The sequence below is a fragment of the Rutidosis leptorrhynchoides genome, chromosome 6 (genome assembly GCF_046630445.1).
Source record: "Rutidosis leptorrhynchoides isolate AG116_Rl617_1_P2 chromosome 6, CSIRO_AGI_Rlap_v1, whole genome shotgun sequence".
In the NCBI taxonomy this organism is placed as follows: domain Eukaryota; kingdom Viridiplantae; phylum Streptophyta; class Magnoliopsida; order Asterales; family Asteraceae; genus Rutidosis; species Rutidosis leptorrhynchoides.
This window is the reverse complement of record NC_092338.1, coordinates 224,133,589-224,149,995: the sequence shown is the minus strand read 5'-3', so window position 1 is coordinate 224,149,995 and position 16,407 is coordinate 224,133,589.

The following is a 16,407-nucleotide window of genomic DNA, read 5'->3' as shown; positions in this document are numbered from 1 at the left end:
TTTGCATTAAAGACTTGGAGGCACTACTTATATAGGGTCAAAAGTATTATATATACCGACCACAAAAGTCTTCAACACATATTTAATCAGAAACAACTGAATATGAGGCAGCGTAGGTGGATTGAATTGTTGAATGATTACGACTTTGAGATTCGTTACCACCCGGGGAAGGAAAATGTGGTAGCCGATGCCTTGAGCAGAAAGGACAGAGAATCTATTCGAGTAAAGCTATGAATATAACGATTCACACTAACCTTACTACTCAAATAAAGGAGGCGCAACAAGGAGTTTTAAAAGAGGGAAATTTAAAGGATGAAATACCCAAAGGATCGGAGAAGCATCTTAATATTCGGGAAGACGGAACCTGGTATAGGGCTGAAAGAATTTGGGTACCAAAATTTGGAGATATGAGAGAAATGGTACTTAGAGAAGCTCATAAAACCAGGTACTCAATACATCCTGGAATGGGGAAGATGTACAAGGATCTCAAGAAACATTTTTGGTGGCCAGGTATGAAAGTCGATGTTGCTAAATACGTAGGGGAATGTTTGACGTGTTCTAAGGTCAAAGCAGAGCATCAGAAACCATCAGGTCTACTTCAAAAACCTGAAATCCCGGAATGGAAATGGGAAAACATTACTGAAATGTCTCATTCATAGTGATTATAAACGTTCCATATTAATTGATTTTGTTGCGAGGTTTTGACCTCTATATGAGACGTTTTTCAAAGACTGCATTCATTTTTAAAACAACCATAACCTTTATTTTATCAATAAAGGTTTTAAAAACATTACGTAGATTATCAAATAATGATAATCTAAAATATACTGTTTATACACGACCATTACATAATGGTTTACAATAGAAATATATTACATCGACATATGTTTCTTGAATGCAGTTTTTACACAATATCATACAAACATGGACTCCAAATCTTGTCCTTATTTTAGTATGCAACAGCGGAAGCTCTTAGTATTCACCTGAGAATAAACATGCTTTAAACATCAACAAAAATGTTGGTGACTTATAGGTTTAACCTATATATATCAAATCGTAACAATAGACCACAAGATTTCATATTTCAATACACATCCCATACATAGAGATAAAAATCATTCATATGGTGAACACCTGGTAATCGACATTAACAAGATGCATATATAAGAATATCCCCATCATTCCGGGACACCCTTCGGATATGATATATAAATTTCGAAGTACTAAAGCATCCGGTACTTTGGATGGGGTTTGTTAGGCCCAATAGATCTATCTTTAGGATTCGCGTCAATTAGGGTGTCTGTTCCCTAATTCTTAGATTACCAGACTTAATAAAAAGGGGCATATTCGATTTCAATAATTCAACCATAGAATGTAGTTTCACGTACTTGTGTCTATTTTGTAAATCATTTATAAAACCTGCATGTATTCTCATCCCAAAAATATTAGATTTTAAAAGTGGGACTATAACTCACTTTCACAGAATTTTACTTCGTCGGGAAGTAAGACTTGGCCGCTGGTCGATTCACGAACCTATAACAAATATGTACATATATATATCAAAGTATGTTCAAAATATATTTACAATATTTTTAATACATTTTAATGTTTTAAGTTTATTAAGTCACCTGTCCTCGTTAGTAACCTACAACTAGTTGTCCATAGTTAGATGTACAGAAATAAATCGATATATATTATCTGGGATCAATTCACGACCCAGTGTATACACGTCTCAGGCTAGATCACAACTCAAAGTATATATATTTTTGGAATCAACCTCAACCCTGTATAGCTAACTCCCACATTACTGCATATAGAGTGTCTATGGTTGTTCCAAATAATATATATACATGGGTCGATATGATATGTCTAAACATTTGCATACGTGTCTATGGTATCCTAAGATTACATAATATATTAGAATACATGTATAATACAATATAAGTTAGCTAGGATATGATTTTTATAGATTTGTTAAACATTTCCCATAGCTAAAATAATCAAAAAAATATCCAATCTTGTTTTACCCATAACTTCTTCATTTTAAATCTGTTTTGAGTGAATCAAATTGCTATGGTTTCATATTGAACTCTAATTTAAGAATATAAACAGAAAAAGTATAGGTTTATTTTAGGAAATTTAAGTTACATGTCAATTACTAAAGAGGTATTCATTTCCGTCGAAAAAATGACATCTTGATGACCATTTTGGAAAACATACTTTCACTTTGAGTTTAACCATAATTTTTGGATATAGTTTCATGTTCATAAGAAAAATCATTTTCTCAGAAGAATAACTTTTAAATCAAAGTTTATCATATTTTTTAATTAACTAACCCAAAACAGCCCGCGGTGTTACTACGACGGCGTATGTCCGGTTTTACGGTGTTCTTCGTGTTTCCAGATTTTAAATTATTAAGTTAGCATATCATATAGATATAGAACATGTGTTTAGTTGATTTTAAAAGTCAAGTTAGAAGGATTAACTTTTGTTTGCGAACAAGTTTAGAATTAACTAAACTATGTTCTAGTGATTACAAGTTTAAATCTTCGAATAAGATAGCTTTATATGTATGAATCGAATGATCTTATGAACATCATTACAGCCTCAAGTTTTCTGGATAAAGCTACTAGAAATGAGAAAAATGGATCTAGCTTGAAAGGAACCTTGGATGGCTTGAAAGTTCTTGAAGCAGAATCATGACACGAAAACAGTTCAAGTAAGATTTTCACTCGAAATAAGATTGTTATAGTTGTAGAAATTAAATCAAAGTTTGAATATGAATATTACCTTGAATTAGAAAGATAATCTACTATAAATAACAAAGGTTCCTTGATCTTAGATGATTACTTGGAATGGATTAGAAAGCTTGGAAGTAGACTTGCAAACTTGGAAGTATTCTTGATTTTTATGAAACTATACTTATGGAATTTATGAAGAACACTTAGAACTTGAAGATGGAACTTGAGAGAGATCAATTAGATGAAGAAAAATGAAGAATGAAAGTGTTTGTAGGTGTTTTTGGTTGTTGGTATATGGATTAGATATAAAGGATATGTAATTTTGTTTTCATGTAAATAAGTCATGAATGATTACTCATATTTTTGTAATTTTATGAGATATTTCATGCTAGTTGCCAAATGATGGTTCCCACATGTGTTAGGTGACTCACATGGGCTTCTAAGAGCTGATCATTGGAGTGTATATACCAATAGTACATACATCTAAAAGCTGTGTATTGTACGAGTACGAATACGGGTGCATACGAGTAGAATTGTTGATGAAACTGAACGAGGATGTAATTGTAAGCATTTTTGTTAAGTAGAAGTATTTTGTTAAGTGTCTTGAAGTCTTTCAAAAGTGTATGAATACATATTAAAACACTACATGTATATACATTTTAACTGAGTCGTTAAGTCATCGTTAGTCGTTACATGTAAGTGTTGATTTGAAACCTTTAAGTTAACGATCTTGTTAAATGTTGTTAACCCAATATTTATTATATCTAAGGAGATGTTAAATTATTATATTATCATGATATTATGATATATTAATATATCTTAATATGATATATATACATTTAAATGTCGTTACAACGATAATCGTTACATATATGTCTTGTTTCGAAATCATTAAGTTAGTAGTCTTGTTTTTACACATGTAGTTCATTGTTAACACACTTAATGATATATTTAAATATCATTTTATCATGTTAAATAAAGTGTATCAATATCTTAATATGATACATATGTATTTAGTAGACGTTATCATAACGATAATCGTTATATATATCATTTCGAGTTTCTTAACTTAATAATCTCATTTCTTATGTATATAACACATTGTTAATATACTTAGTGAGATACTTACTCATCATAATCTCATGTAAACCATATATATATGTCTATATATACCACAACATGTAGTTTTTACAAATTTGTAACGTTCGTGAATCGCCGGTCAACTTGGGTGATCAATTGTCTATATGAAACTTATTTCATTTAATCAAGTCTTAACAAGTTTGATTGCTTAACACGTTGGAAATATTTAGTCACGTAAATATGAATCTCAATTAATATATATAAACATGGAAAATTTTCGGTCACTACAGTACCTACCCGTTAAATAAATTTCGTCCCGAAATTTTAAGCTGTTGAAGGTGTTGACGAATCTTCTGGAAATAGATGCGGGTATTTCTTCTTCATCTGATCTTCACGCTCTCAGGTGAACTCGGATCCTCTACGAGCATTCCATCGAACCTTAACAATCGGTATCTTATTTTTCTTAAGTCTTTTAACCTCACGATCCATTATTTCAATGGGTTCTTCAATGAATTGAAGTTTTTCATTGATTTGGATTTCATCCAACGGAATAGTGAGATTTTCTTTAGCAAAACATTTCTTCAAATTCAAGACATGGAAAGTGTTATGTACCGCCACGAGTTGTTGAGGTAGCTCCAGTTGGTAAGCTACTGGTCCGACACGATCTATAATCTTGAATGGTCCAATGTACCTTGGATTTAGTTTCCCCCATTAACCAAATCGAACAACACCTTTCCAAGGTGAAACCTTAAGCATGACCATTTCTCCAATTTCAAACTCTATATCTTTTCTTCTACAGTCCGCGTAGCTCTTTTGTCGACTCTGGGCAGTTTTCAATCGTTGTTGATTTTGGATGATTTTCTCGGTAGTTTCTTGTATTATCTCCGGACCCGTAATCTATCTATCCCCCACTTCATTCCAACAAATTAGAGACCTGCACTTTCTACCATAAAGTGCCTCAAACGGCGCCATCTCAATTCTAGAAGGATAACTGTTGTTGTAGGAAAATTCTGCTAACGGTAGGTGTCGATCCCAACTGTTTCCGAAATCAATAACACATGCTCGTAGCATGTCTTCAAGCGTTTGTATCGTCCTTTCGCTCTGCCCATCAGTTTGTGGATGATAGGCAGTACTCATGTCTAGACGAGTCCCCAATACCTGTTGCAACATCTGCCAGAACCTTGAAACAAATCTACCATCCCTATCAGAGATAATAGAGACAGGTATTCCATGTCTGGAGACAACCTCCTTCAAATACAATCGCGCCAACTTCTCTATTTTGTCATCTTCTCTCATTGGCAGGAAGTGTGCTGACTTGGTGAGACGATCAACTATTACCCAAATAGTATCATAACCACTTGCAGTCCTTGGCAATTTAGTAATGAAATCCATGGTAATGTTTTCCCATTTCCATTCCGGGTTTTCAGGTTATTGTAGTAGACCTGATGGTTTCTGATGTTCAGCTTTGACCTTAGAACACATCAAACATTCTTCTACATATTTAGCAATATCGGCTTTCATACCCGGCCACCAAAAGTGTTTCTTGAGATCTTTATACATCTTCCCCGCTCCGAGATGTATTGAATATCTGGTTTTATGTGCTTCTTTAAGTACCATTTCTCTCACATCTCCAAACCTTGGTACCCAAATTCTATCAGCCCTATATCGGGTTCCGTCTTCCCGAATATTAATATGTTTCTCTGATCCTTTGGGTATCTCATTCTTCAACTTTCCTTCTTTTACAACCCCCTGTTGCACCTCCTTTATTTAAGTAGTAAGGTTAGTACGAATAATTATATTCATAGCTTTTACCCGTATAGGTTCTCTGTCCTTTCTACTCAAAGCGTCGGCTACCACATTCGCCTTCCCCGGGTGGTATCGAATCTCAAAATCATAATCATTCAACAGTTCAATCCACCTGCGTTGTCTCATATTCAGTTGCTTCTGATTAAATATATGTTAGAGACTTTTGTGGTCGGTATATATAAGACTTTTGACTTCATATAAATAATGCCTCCAAGTCTTTAATGCAAAAACAACAGCACCCAATTCCAAATCGTGAGTTGTATAATTTTGCTCGTGAATCTTCAATTGTCTAGACGCATAAGCAATTACCTTCGTTCGTTGCATTAATACACAACCGAGACCTTGCTTTGATGTGTCACAATAAATCACAAAATCATCATTCCCTTCAGGCAATGACAATATAGGTGTCGTAGTTAACTTTTTCTTCAATAACTGAAACGCCTTCTCTTGTTCATCCTTCCATTCAAATTTCTTCCCTTTATGCATTAATGCAGTCAAGGGTTTTGCTATTTTGGAGAAATCTTGGATGAATCTTCTGTAGTAACCAGCCAATCCTAAAAATTGACGTATATGCTTCGGAGTTTTTGGGGTTTCCCACTTTTCAACGGTTTCGATCTTTACCGTATCCACCTGGATACCTTTTTGTTCACTATATGACCGAGGAATTGAACTTCTTCCAACCAAAATGCACACTTTGAAAACTTAGCGTACAGTTTTTCTTTCCTCAATACTTCTAGCACTTTTCTCAAATGTTCTTCGTGCTCTTGATCATCCTTTGAGTAAATAAGTATGTCATCGATGAAAACAATGACAAACTTGTCAAGATATGGCCCACACACTCGGTTCATAAGGTCCATGAACACAGCTGGTGCGTTAGTCAATCCAAACGGCATAACCATAAACTCGTAATGACCATAACACGTCCTAAAAGCAGTTTTTGGAATATCATCCTCCTTTACTCGCATTTGATGATATCCAGAACGTAAATCAATTTTCAAATAAACTGACGAGCCTTGTAGTTGATCAAATAAGTCGTCAATTCTCGGCAGTGGATAACGGTTTTTGATGGTAAGTTTATTCAACTCTCTGTAGTCAATACACAACCTAAATGTACCATCCTTCTTCTTGACAAACAAAACAGGAGCTCCCCATGGTGATGTGCTTGGTCGAATGAAACCACATTCTAATAGTTCTTGCAGTTGGCTTTGTAGTTTTTTCATCTCACTGGGTGCGAGTCTGTAAGGAGCACGAGCTATTGGTGCAGCTCCTGGTACAAGATCTATTTGAAATTCAACGGATCGATGTGAGGGTAATCCCGGTAATTCTTTCAGAAATACATCGGGAAATTCTTTTGCGACGGGAACATCATTGATGCTCTTTTCTTCAGTTTGTACTTTCTCGACGTGTGCTAGAACAGCATAGCAACCTTTTCTTATTAGTTTTTGTGCCTTCAAATTACTAATAAGATGTAGCTTCGTGTTGCCCTTTTCTCCGTACACCATTAAGGGTTCTCCTTCTTCTCGTACAATGCGAATTGCATTTTTGTAACATATGATCTCTGCTTTCATCTCCTTCAGCCAGTCCATGCCAACTATTACATCAAAACTCCCTAACTCTACTGGTATCAAATCAATCTTAAATATTTCGCTACCCAGTTTAATTTCTCGATTCCGGCATATATAATCTGCTGAAATTAATTTACCGTTTGCTAATTTGAGTAAAAATTTACTATCTAACGGCGTCAATGGACAACTTAATTTAGCACAAAATTCTCTTCTCATATAGCTTCTATCCACACCCGAATCAAATAAAACGTAAGCAGATTTATTGTCAATAAGAAATGTACCCGTAACAAGCTCCGGTTCTTCCTGTACCTCTGCCGCATTAATATTGAAAACTCTTCCGCGGCCTTGTCCATTCATGTTCCCCTGGTTCGGGCAATTTCTAATAATGTGGCCCGGTTTTCCACATTTATAACAAACTATATTGTCATAACTTGCTCCAACACTACTTGCTCCACCATTACTCGTTCCGACACCATTTGTTCCTTTCGTTCTGTTAACCTCTGGTCCGTAGACCTCACACTTCGCCGCGCTATGACCATTTCTATTACACTTTTTTCAAAATTTGGTGCAGAACCCCGAGTGATTCTTTTCACACCTTTGGCATAGCTGCTTCTGATTGTTGTTGTTGTTGCGGTTGTTATTGTTGTTGGGATGATTGTTGTAGTTGTTGTTGTTGTTGTTGTTGTTGTTGTTGTGCCATTTGTTGTAGTTGCGATTGATGTTATGATTGTTGGGATAGTTGTTGTTGTTTTGGTGACTCTTATCACCGTTTTCCTCCCACTTTCTTTTGACTAGCTTCACGTTGGCCTCTTCGGTCGCCTGTTCTTTAATTCCTTCCTCAATCTGGTTCACTAGTTTGTGAGCCATTCTACATGCCTTTTGTATGGAGGCAGGCTCGTGTGAACTTATATCTTCTTAGATTCTCTCCGGTAATCCTTTCACAAACGCGTCGATCTTCTCTTCCTCATCTTCGAACGCTCTCGAACACAGTAGGCATAATTCTGTGAATCGTCTTTCGTACGAAGTAATATCGAATCCCTGTGTTCGTAACCCTCTAAGTTCTGACTTGAGATTATTGACCTCGGTTCTGGGATGGTACTTCTCGTTCATCAAGTGCTTGAATGCTGACCACGGTAGCGCGTAAGCAGCATCTTGTCCCACTTGCTCTAGATAGGTATTCCACCATGTTAACGCAATACCTGTGAAGGTATGCGTAGCGTACTTCACTTTGTATCCTTCAGCACACTTACTTATGGCAAACACCGATTCAACTTTCTCGGTCCACCGTTTCAATCCGATTGGTCCTTCGGTCCCATCAAATTCTGAAGGTCTGCAGGCAGTGAATTCCTTGTAGGAGCATCCTACACGATTTCTTGCGCCGTTAGCTGTATTGCTAGATTCAGAGTTATTGTTGGTATGTAGCGCGGCCTGTACTGCGGCTATGTTTGAAGCAAGAAAGGCACGAAATTCCTCTTCGCTCATATTCAAGGTGTGTCGAGTAGTCGGTGCCATTTCCTTCAAAATAGTCAATTGAAACAAGTTAATCATACAGAATATTAAGAGTAGTTAATAGTATCTCATAGCATAATATGAACTCATTTATAAAAGCTTTTTCTTCATATTAGCATTTTTTAAGTTTAAATTCGGGTACTACCTACCCATTAAGTTCATACTTAGTAGCTAATATACAATTCAACTACTACAATTCCATATGAAAAACTAATTATAATAATATATCACATACAAATATTCTTCAAACTTACAACTTCGCTATATTACATATAACATGAAATATAGTACACTATGATACAGGACAGTTTTGAAGATTAATCTAGTTAATACGCAAGTTGTTCAGCAAAGGAAATAAAGACACGTAATTCATAAGTCCAGAAACAAGTCATGCATTCTAGTTTTACTAAGACGACTTCCCATCCTTGGTCTTGTGGAAAATAACCGTTATGACCATTGGCTAGGAAGCATGTTGTAATGTTGTCAAAAGGACGAGGGTTTCGTAATGTCCAACAGCCCTGTAATAATCTAAAAATCTTGTTTCTCACACCAACTACTGAATTCGTCACTTGTGGGAAAGTTATATTTAAAAGCTGCACTCCGATGTTCTTTTTCTCACTTGGGTAAGAAGCGAACATCACTAACCCGTAAGCATAACATGCTTCTTTATGTTGCATGTTAGAAGTCTTTCTAATTCACGAAATCCTATGTTGGAATATGTTGAGTCAAAATAGGTTCTTAATCCGTAGCGTAAAATTGCATTTGGGCTCCCCGCATTTAATGCTTTAAAGAAAACACAGCGTAACTTACGATCTCCCCAATGTGATATACCCCACCTATCAAAGGAAAGCCTTTTATAAACTAAGGCATTTCCGAAAAGTCTTTCAAATGTTTGACAAGTTAATTTCGCCATAACTAAATGTGCTGATGAATTCTGACCGACTCTAGACAAGATTTCCTCAATCATATCCTCTGGTAGGTCTTCTAAAATATTCAGTTGTCTACCCTTAACGTCCATTTTGTTTTTATACTGTAAAATAGACAAAGATACAAGCAATTTTTACATAGAACATAAAAGTACAAGCACAGTACAATACATATAATACACAACATGATTACAACCCTCTAATCTGAATCACTGGTTTCTTCTTCTTCGGACTTGGTTCGTTTTCCTAATTTTCTAGGAATATATGATATTCCTCTAATACGAGCCGTCGTTTTCCATAATGGTTTAGAAAAACCTGGTGGTTTAGAGGTTCCCGGGTCGTTGTTACATTTTAGGAAATACGGATGTTGTCGATACATATAAAGTTCATCGGGGTTGGAATCGGGTTTCTCTATTTTTATACCTTTTCCCTTATTATTTTCTTTCGCTTTATTAAATTGGGTCGAGGTAATTTCTATAACATCATCGGAATCCTCATCGGGATCCGATTCATCAGAAAATTGGTAATCCTCCCAATATTTTGCTTCCTCGGCGGAAACACCATTGACCATTATTAACTTTGGTCTGTTGGTTGAGGATTTTCTTTTATTTAATCGATTTACTATAGGTATCAATATTTCTTCCTCCGAAACCTCTTCTTCTTCTGATTCCTCCTCTTCCGATTCCTCCTCTCCTGGTTCCTCTTCTTCCGGTTCCTCCTCTTCCGGTTCCTCCTCTTCTGGTTCCTCTTCGGGAATTTGTGAATCTTCCCAAAATATATTTGATTCTTCATTATTATTAGGTGAATCAATGAGATTTTTACTAGAGGTAGACATCTATCACACAATATCAAACACGTTAAGAGATTAATATATCACATAATATTTACATGTTAATAATATATAGTTTCCAACAACAAAAATGTTAAGCAATCGTTTTTGAAGAAAAACACGGTCAAAGTCCAGACTCACTAATGCATCCTAACAAAATCGGTAAGACACACTAATGCAATTTTCTGGTTCTCTAAGACCAACGCTTGGATACCAACTGAAATGTCCCATTCATAGTGATTATAAACGTTCCATATTAATTGATTTCGTTGCGAGGTTTTGACCTCTATATGAGACGTTTTTCAAAGACTGCATTCATTTTTAAAACAACCATAACCTTTATTTTATCAATAAAGGTTTTAAAAACATTACGTAGATTATCAAATAATGATAATCTAAAATATACTGTTTACACACGACCATTACATAATGGTTTACAATAGAAATATATTACATCGACATATGTTTCTTGAATGCAGTTTTTACACAATATCATACAAACATGGACTCCAAATCTTGTCCTTATTTTAGTATGCAACAGCGGAAGCTCTTAGTATTCACCTGAGAATAAACATGCTTTAAACGTCAACAAAAATGTTGGTGACTTATAGGTTTAACCTATATATATCAAAACGTAACAATAGACCACAAGATTTCATATTTCAATACACATCCCATACATAGAGATAAAAATCATTCATATGGTGAACACCTGGTAATCGACATTAACAAGATGCATATATAAGAATATCCCCTTCATTCCAGGACACCCTTCGGATATGATATAAATTTCGAAGTACTAAAGTATCCGGTACTTTGGATGGGGTTTGTTAGGCCCAATAGATCTATCTTTAGGATTCGCATCAATTAGGGTGACTGTTCCCTAATTCTTAGATTACCAGACTTAATAAAAAGGGGCATATTCGATTTCGATAATTCAACCATAGAATGTAGTTTCACGTACTTGTGTCTATTTTGTAAATCATTTATAAAACCTGCATGTATTCTCATCCCAAAAATATTAGATTTTAAAAGTGGGACTATAACTCACTTTCACAAATTTTTACTTCGTCGGGAAGTAAGACTTGGCCACTAGTCGATTCACGAACCTATAAAAAATATGTACATATATATCAAAGTATGTTCAAAATATATTTACAACATTTTTAATACGTTTTAATGTTTTAAGTTTATTAAGTCACATGTCCTCGTTAGTAACCTACAACTAGTTGTCCATAGTTAGATGTACAGAAATAAATCGATATATATTATCTTGGATCAATCCATGACCCAGTGTATACACGTCTCAGGCTAGATCACAACTCAAAGTATATATATTTTTAGAATCAACCTCAACCCTGTATAGCTAACGCCCACATTACTGCATATAGAGTGTCTATGGTTCTTCCAAATAATATCTATACAGGGGTCGATATGATATGTCAAAACATTTGCATACGTGTCTTTGGTATCCTAAGATTACATAATATATTAGAATACATGTATAATACAATATAAGTTAGCTAGGATATGATTTGTATAGATTTGTTAAACACATCCCGTAGCTAAAATAATCAAAAAAATATCCAATCTTGTTTTACCCATAACTTCTTCATTTTAAATCCGTTTTGAGTGAATCAAATTGCTATGGTTTCATATTGAACTCTAATTTAAGAATCTAAATAGAAAAAGTATATGTTTATAGTCCGAAATTTAAGTTACATGTCAATTACTAAAGAGGTATTCATTTCCGTCGAAAAACGACATCTTGATGACCATTTTGGAAAACATACTTTCACTTTGAGTTTAACCATAATTTTTGGATATAGTTTCATGTTCATAAGAAAAATCATTTTCCCAGAAGAACAACTTTTAAATCAAAGTTTATCATAGTTTTTAATTAACTAACCCAAAACAGCCTGCGGTGTTACTACGACGGCGTATGTCCGGTTTTACGGTGTTCTTCATGTTTCCAGGTTTTAAATCATTAAGTTAGCATATCATATAGATATAGAACATGTGTTTAGTTGATTTTAAAAGTCAAGTTAGAAGGATTAACTTTTGTTTGTGAACAAGTTTAGAATTAACTAAACTATGTTCTAGTGATTACAACTTTAAACCTTCGAATAAGATAGCTTTATATGTATGAATCGAATGATGTTATGAACATCATTACTGCCTCAAGTTTTCTGGATAAAGCTACTGGAAATGAGAAAAATAGATCTAGCTTCAAAGGATCCTTGAATGGCTTGAAAGTTCTTGAAGCAGAATCATGACACGAAAACAGTTCAAGTAAGATTTTCACTCGAAATAAGATTGTTATAGTTGTAGAAATTGAATCAAAGTTTGAATATGAATATTACCTTGAATTAGAAAGATAACCTACTATAAATAACAAAGGTTCCTTAATCGTAGATGATTACTTGGAATGGATTAGAAAGCTTGAAAGTAGACTTGCAAACTTGGAAGTATTCTTGATTTTTATGAAACTATACTTATGGAATTTATGAAGAACACTTAGAACTTGAAGGTGGAACTTGAGAGAGATCAATTAGATGAAGAAAATTGAAGAATGAAAGTGTTTGTAGGTGTTTTTGGTCGTTGGTATATGTATTAGATATAAAGGATATGTAATTTTGTTTTCATGTAAAAAGTCATATTTTTGTAATTTTATGAGATATTTCATGCTAGTTGCCAAATGATGGTTCCCACATATGTTAGGTGACTCACATGGGCTACTAAGAACTGATCATTGGAGTGTATATATGATGTCAAAGCTAAGGGGTATAAAATACTATTAAATACGATACAATTTTACACAAGATATTTATTTATTTAGAGAATGGATATACTTAAACCTTGCTACAACAATTATAGGCAGTGTACTTAATCGTACAGTAGTGTAGTTTTTAGTAAGTCTGGTTCGTTCCACAGGGAATCTTTTAATCAAATCTTAACGCTATATTAGTTTTATTTTATAAAAATACAAATATATATATAAGTAATATTATTATTATAAAGGGGGGTTTTTACCGTTTAATGACCGGTTTGTCGATTTTAAAAACTTAAGTCGCAGTTAAAACTAAATGTAAAATATTAAAAATAAATACAAGACTTAATTTAAAGCGTAAAGTAAATAACGATAATGAAATTGTGATAAATAAAAGTGCGATAAAATAAACTTGCGATAATTAAAAAGTACGATAATTAAAAGTGCAATTAAATACAATAACAATAAATAAAAGTGCGATAATTAGAAGTGCAATTAAATATAAAATAAAGGAAATTAAATATGAAATAAAAGAATTATGCTTATTTAAACTTCCGTAATCATGATGTTTGACGTGTTGATTTTAGTTTTATGCCCATGGGTTAATTGTCCTTTGTCCTGGATTATTTAATATGTCCGTCTGGTTTTTGTCCATAACAGTCCATCAGTCATAAATATAAAGTTCGAGTGTCCTCGTCAAATTATCCTTATACCCGAAGTTAAATATTCCAACTAATTGGGGACTTAAACTGTAACAAGGTTTTATTACTTTATTTAATAATTACACCAGGATATCGACTGCGTGTAACCCAAGGTTTTAATACTTTGTTATCAATTATGCCAAGTATCCTTGTACATAATTTCACCCATGTTTTAATAATTCTAGTGACTATTAATCCATTCCCGTGTCCGGTTAAATGAACGATTATTCGTACATATAAATATCCCGCCCATCGTGTCCGATTGAGTGTATATGGTTATTTATAGGGACGTCCAATTGTAAATCTTTATATTAAAATTAACAAACTATCATTTAGTTAAGCAAATATAAAGCCCATTAATAGCCCATAGTCTAATTTCTACAAGTGTCGTTCTTTTGTCCAAACCCCAATTATGGTACAAAGCCCAATTACCCAATTTTAGTAATTAGCCCAACATCATGATTACTTCGTTTTAAATAAGCATAATAATAACTTAGCTACGAGACATTAAATTAAAAAGGTTAAATATAACTTACAATGATTAAAAATAGCGTAGCGTTACACGGACATAATTTTGACTTACACCCTTACAACATTCGCTAACATACCCTTATTATTAGGATTAAAATTAAAATTAAAATTAAAATATAAATATAAATATTTACGTATAGATATAGAGAGGATGGATATATTGATATTAAAAACGATCAAACTGCGTTGCCTTTTTTTGAGTCCAGGGAATCTCCGCGACTCGCGGCACTTTTCCTCTTCAAACTCCGCGAGTCGCGGAGTTTGTTTTTACAGCTCACCAAGCCTTAGCTCCTAGCTTGTCAACGGATTATATAAATAAATATAATATATAAATAATTTTAGTAATTATTTAAATATTATATTATATTTATGTGCATAGTTGACTTGTAATATTTAGTCCGTTGCGTCGAGCGTTGAGAGTTGACTCTGGTCCAGGTTCTGGATTTTCGAACGTCCTTGCGTACAAATTAATATCTTGTACTTTGCGTTTTTAATCTTGTACTCTTGTAATTTTGAGACGTTTCTTATTAATAATTGGAACCTCTTTGATTGTATTTTGTACTTTTGAGCTTTTTGGTCGTTTGCGTCTTCAATTCGTCGAATCTGTCTTTTGTCTTCACCTTTTATTATTTAAACGAATATTACTTGTAAATAGAACAATTGCAACTAAAAGCTTGTCTTTCTTGAGGAATTATGCTATGAAATATATGTTCGTTTTTAGCATTATCAAATATTCCCACACTTGAGCGTTGCTTGTCCTCAAGCAATATAGTCTTGAAATACTAGAATCACTTCTTTATTCTTCACACTTTGTACATCAGTGATTTCTTTACGGCGGTATAAACAATGGTAGTAACGATATGGTTTACAATCCCACATGACTATAAAACTTTAGATCCATTAAGAAATTGGATCTTTATGAAAACATTTGATCTTTTTGAAAATTCAATCTAGCTTTTACCCTAAATAAGTTTTCCGGAATAACCCTTCACCGGTGTTTGTAAATTCTTTTTGTGGGTTTGGTGGGTTTCAGATTTGAAAATTTAGCTCAAAACTTGTGGTTTTGTGTCACCCACTTGCTAACCTTGTATTGGAAAAGCAACACATCCAGTTTACTTGTTCCGTATATTACTTTTCGGTAAACTACCGTCCGGTTGTAAAGGAAAGAGTTGAACAAGCAACTGTTAAGGCAATGTCCCCTGACATGGTTTTAATTATGGTCTATAACGTGTCGGACGCAATTACTATCCTTTGTAGGAGTAATAGTAAAGCTCACCCTTATAATTTTTCGGTCTGGCACAAGGTCCTGTCTTCGACCATGCTATGCAACCACCGTTCTTACGGTTGACACCCGATTTAGTTCAGGTGACCTAATGAATTCCAGGTGAATTCCTAGGATTTTACGTTCAATGGTAATGAACACATTGAAAATAGGTTTTCATAAAACAAATCGGTTTATAATTTGATCAAAATATTTTCTCGTTCAAGCTCGAGTTTAGATATCATTGAATTCCATGAGTTTAAATTCTCAATCTTTAAGGCCAATCTCAAGGATTGAGTAATATCAGTCTTAAAAGCTGATTTTTGATCTTTAATGAGATTATCCTTTCTGGGGATCTGATTCATTAGTCTTATCCAGCTAATTTGCACGGCGTCCTCCCCATTTTACAAGACAGATCCTCTCATGGTTAGGATAAGTCTGACCACTTGGCGACCCTGTTTGATGCTGAGGTCCGTGGATTTCCTGCTGATTTTAGTGATGACTTTTCTAGATTTTTTTGTCAACCTACAGCTGGTCTGAACGACAACTTCATGACCTAAATCAAGAAGCGCGTTTCTTTTTCGGAAGACTTTACTTCCTTTTAATGATGGAATTGATTCATCGTGTAGATCCATCTTTCTTACAGTAAATAGGGTAAAACTTTTTAGTTTAGTCCAAAGCAAAAGTA